This window comes from Lycium barbarum, chromosome 1, assembly GCF_019175385.1.
Source record: "Lycium barbarum isolate Lr01 chromosome 1, ASM1917538v2, whole genome shotgun sequence".
Taxonomy (NCBI): domain Eukaryota; kingdom Viridiplantae; phylum Streptophyta; class Magnoliopsida; order Solanales; family Solanaceae; genus Lycium; species Lycium barbarum.
In genome coordinates, this window is record NC_083337.1 from 160,329,413 (window position 1) to 160,334,989 (window position 5,577).

Below are 5,577 nucleotides of genomic sequence, written 5' to 3' on the forward strand. Positions count from 1 at the left end.
CTCGTGGCTACACAGTGTAAAAACACAATGTAAAATTCCTTACTATAGTGATATCAGCTGCTCCTCTTGGCCGTGGTTTTTCCCTTATTTAGAAGGGTTTCCACGTAAAATCTTGGTGTCATTATTGCTGCAATATTATTCTTGCTGATTTAATCATAACTTAGTGTTCCGCGTTTATCACTAATACCGGGTATATTATTTTGTGGGTCTATTTTATTCCCAACAAAACTTACTTGCAATTGGTAGGTGATTATCCAAAGATGGTCTGGAGATGCCTAACGTTTCAGAATGAAGTCAGACCTAAAGTTGTGTTCACAATGTGGTTGCAATGCCATGGTAAATTATTAACTGTTGACCGATTAGCTAAATGGGGAGTTGGTGTTGACTTGATACTTAGTGCATTATGTGTAAAAGCAGTGAGGAAAGGACCATTTGTTCTATGAATGCAGATTCTCTTTAGAGCTGTGGGATAAACTCATGAAGTGGATGCAGATACAGGCTAATTCAAGCACAACCCGGACCCAATTCTTTACTTGGATTGTTCACCACTCGAAAGGGAAATCAAAGCTGGCAAGAATGATGAAGATGGTCTATGCAGAGTGTATACATGCGGTATGGAAGGAAAGGAACAATCAAATTTTTGAAGGGGTTACAAGGGATAGATTATAGCTAGAGAAATTGCATATGTTTGTGATGTTAGAGCCACTGGTGTTTTGCGGGTTATGGTACAAAAGTTACAATTTTAAACCATAAGATAGGTAGCAGGAATAAGAGGAATAGAGATTGTTTATTTTCTGATATAGCTGGTTGTGTTTAGCTAAGCTGCATTTTTGTGAAGACTCTACTTGGTGATTAATGGAAAGTTTAATTATCAAAAAAAAAATCAAAAATAGCCTTTCATTGTTTTTCTACATTTACAGGTTTTTGTATAAAATTAGTAATAAGGTGCATATGCTTTAACACATTTTTTATTCTACATCAAGTACAAGTTATTTTCTACATTTAACACAAGTAATCAAGCTAGCCTTCATTATTTTCTCCTTTCAGAAAAAAACTTATACGACAGTCAAATTTTTTAGTTAAGAGTTTTTTTTTTTAAATTGTAGGTATGAATAAGAAAAATAATTGTCAATGTTTTGGAAAGACAACTCATTAAATGTATGTCAGTAGAGAGAGAAAGTTTTACTGCATTTGAAACATAAGTAAAAAGTGGGAAGTGCCCATAATACCGTTATAACTCAGGTGAAATGTCTTAAATGTCCCCATTTTGCTCACAAATTATTTTCCTAAAAAACGTGTCAAATTTTTTGGGATAAAATAATAAGGAAAGTAACATAATTTTTTTGGGACGGAGAGATTAAATAATTACAGTTATCTTGTTTTTTTCCCTTTTTTTTGAGGGGGGGGGGGGGGGGGGGGAATAACCATGGTATTATCCTAATACTGATGACTTCACATAATTCAAGGGCTATTTTGACCATTTTCCTTTATACAAAACGCTCACACGTTAAAAACTCGCATCGATAGCCAATAAACGCAAGTTTAGCTCATTTCATAACAACAATTGACCCAAATATTAACAAGTAGATTATTTTACAAAGTTTAGAAGAAATTTATAATTAATTGTTACTAATTTCTTTAAAAAATTTACGTAAAACCAACTAAAATGCTAGATTATGGATGTTTCCTGGTGTCCATGTTTTCCTAAAAAATCAGTATAGATTGAATCTTAATTGTAATCGATGATTAGTTTTCTTTTGAATCGTATATTTTAATATGAATCTATAATATATCGAATAACTAAGATGAGTTTTAAACTTATTAAAAGACTCAAAAAATATTGAATAATATATTACGTATATATTAAGTTTAAAAATATCAATACACTATAATTTTTATTTTGGGGCTTATGTGGATTTTGAGTGAAAATTTCACGGATATCCTAGTTGGAAGCTGCAATTTAATTTATATTCATTTTGTTAGAATTTTAATACGTCTAGTCATTTCAAACATTGACGGCTCATGTCTAAAGTTACATATCTTGGAATTCGGGCATTTCGGCCAGAAGTTTATACAAAAATGACTAAATTTCTATTATATATCCACGAACTTCACTTAAAAATGCCTAAACTTTCGACAAAAGATACTGAAGTTCAGGCAAAAAAAGATCCAATTCAGCCACATATGTTTGAAATTCAGTCAAAATAGGATGCTTCAGACACAACTGTTTGAAGTGGTTCGAAATGCTAAAATTTTGGCAAAAGTGGATGAACTTGATACACACCACATTTTAAGTGGTTTGAAATAAGTAGATTTACAAATTTTAAGAACTTTAAGTAGGACTTAAATGGTGGTCTCAATCGATTGAACATGAACTTTTGTCCGATTTAGATGTAAATAGCTGCGATTCACACTTAAGACTATAGTATATTACTACAACAACATACCCAGTATAATCCACAAGTGGAAACTATAATATATTACTATTGAAACTAAATTGATTTCAACATTTAGTAGCAAGCCACCAAAGTATGCTTTTCTTAAGTTTTTCTTTCTATCTTTGTTACTTGACTTAAATATCATGTCTATACCTTACTTTTTGGGAAAATAACACTCTATGGCATCTTGGGTAAAATATTTACCCGAAATGGCCATAGTTTTTTTCCTTACATTTTTAAGCCTTCACCCCACTTTTAAAAAAAAGTTATTAACCGAGATAGCCAACCCCCCCCCCCCCCCCCTCCATATCAAACTCCAAGATGCTATTTTTCCTTCAAAATCTCTTTCTAATGTTGGTGTTTTTTTAAGGGTAAAGTGTATACAAAACACATACACTATGTTACACTTTTAACACTGTATAAACATTGTATAACACTGCATAACACTGTAGAAGTGTGTATAAACACCTCTTATACGTTATTATACATTTTTATACAAGGTTTATACATTGTCTACAGTAGGTGTATAAAGTTGTATAAAGTTGTACATTGTTGTATAATGCTGTATATACAAGCTGCGGCCATAATTTGTTGGGTCATAGGTTTGTAATTTAAAAATATGGCTACCCAGATGTAATTTTGTGTGCTAAATTGTACATTACTGAAATTTCCCCTTATTTTTTCCCAAAAAAATCTAGTGATATACATTAACAACAATAACAACATGCCCAATGTAATCTCACAAATAGGGTTTCGGGAGAGTAGGATGTATGTAAACCTTACCCTTATCTTTGTAGGGCGTAGAGAGGTTGTTTTCGAAATATCATGCCACACCCTCAGCTCAAAAGAAAAGAAATTGAAGCATATTTGCAAGAAAAAAAATATAACAATACAATAGCAAGGTACAAAACAACTAAAACAAGACCACATGATAGGCTATAAAGCAAAAAATAACAATAGCAAAGTGGCAAGATGGACACAGCTAAAGAAGCAACATGTAACAATCAAAACGAAATAGAAGATACTATGCAAGTACTATATATGAATGTTGCTGAGGAGGAAAGGGGAAGTGAAGACTAGCCCCTATCTCCTTCCGATAAAGTGCTATAGTGCTCGGCTGGGGGCTACCTACTAACCTTCTACTCTAATTTTTGACCTCCAGACCTTTATATTTAGTTTCAATGTCCTCAGTAAGCCGGAGGTGTGCCATGTCCTGCCGAATCAACCCCCCCTCCCCCCAGTTCTTCTTCGGCCTACCTCTATTTCTCCTAACATCCACTATAACGGACCTCCCTCACCTCCTCACTAGTGCATCTGCACACCTCCTCCTCACGCCCAAACCATCTTAGCCTCACTTCCCTTATCTTGTCCTCCACAGAGGCCACTCGCACCTTGCCCCCAATAGCTTCATTCCTAATAATATCTCTCCTAGTATACCAACACATCCACCTGAGCATCCTCATCTCTGCCACCTTCACCTTGTGAACAAGCCTAGGTGACACATTCTTATCACCTAGGACACCAAAAGCAAGATTCCATTTCATCCACCTCACTCCAATACGGTGCGCGACATCCTCGTCAATTTTTTTGCTACCTTGTATTATAGACCTAATCTAGTGATATACATAATTTATTCAAATTTTATGTCTTTTGAACTATAGTTTTCTCGATCAATAACTCCATAATTAATTGAATCGTACTGATATTGATGAGAAATTAAAATAAGGGAAAACGGTCAAAATTACTCCTCCATTTTGTGAAAAGGGCTAAATATCCTCCTTTATGAATTTGGATAAAAATACCCCTCCCATCATTAAAGTTTTCAAATATGTCCTTGTCTTAATGGAAATCCCCAAATTTCCCCAAAAAAAAATCCGATTTCATTTTTTAAACCCGACCCAACTAAATAAAAACCCATACGATCATAGAGCCAACGATTTGATTTTTTCGTTCTGATTGGCTTGACATGAATCAAGAAACGAAAACCACAATTTAAATATCTCAAATTATTCATTGATTTGATACACGAAGTTGTACTTATGGCTTATTTTCTAGTATGAATTTAGCGATCCAAGTATATTCTAGACAGGTTTAAAAAATAAAATCGGGTTATATTTTTGGGAATTGCTGTTAAGACAGGGATATATTTGAAAACTTTAATGACGGAAAGAGTATTTTTAATCCAAATTCATAACATAGGATATTTTTAGCCATTTTTCCCAAAGTAAAAGGACATTTTCACCCTTTTCCCTTAAAATAATTAAGATGATTTCAAAAAGGATATAAAATGGGACGGAGGGAGTAGTATGCAAAAGTCGTCTTCTTAAAATTTCAATATGGGATAGATCTTGACCGTTTAATTTTGTTATAAGAACGAATAATCCTCCCAAGATTACACGTCTACCCATCTTTTTTGTGTTATTTTGCCCTCTCTCTCTCAATATTTGGCGTTCATGCATGGAATTCCTCCAACTATAACACACAAACAAAGTGAAAGAGAAAAAGAGAGAGGAAAAAGGAAAGAGTCTTTAGCTTTCAGTTATGGTCATTTGTTTCTTTCTTTAGTCTCAAAACAATTTTGGCTTGTTCTATGGCTACTTCAGTAGCACCCCTCTGTTCAAAGTTTGATTTTTCTTCTTTTAGGTTGCTTTTTTTCATTTTGAATTCTTGAAATACTGAACATTTAATCAAAAGGGTAATAGAGATTACATCCTTTCGAGCTAAGGATCTTTCAGAAACTGCTTCTTTGCCCCATAAAAAATAAAAGTAAGGTCTGAGTACATCCTACTCTCTTCAGATCCACTTGTAAAATACACTGAGTATGTTATTGTTGTTAAAATGATTTCAAAAAGTCTAATTTAATTATATCTAGTAAAATAACTCAAAAAGTTAATAAGATATAAATTTTTAAAAATAACCTACCTAATCAAAGCATTAACACTTTGATAGGATGATTATTACTATAATCGCATTAGAGATTCTGTGAATAACTAATTATTGAATTTGAAGCCGAAATTAAAAATTAAAAAGTCATAAATTTTTTGTTCACACTTTACACCCAACAACGTCCACCGGTCTACCCCTTTAAAAAATAATAAAATATCATTACAAACACTTTAAACTAAACTACAACAAGAAC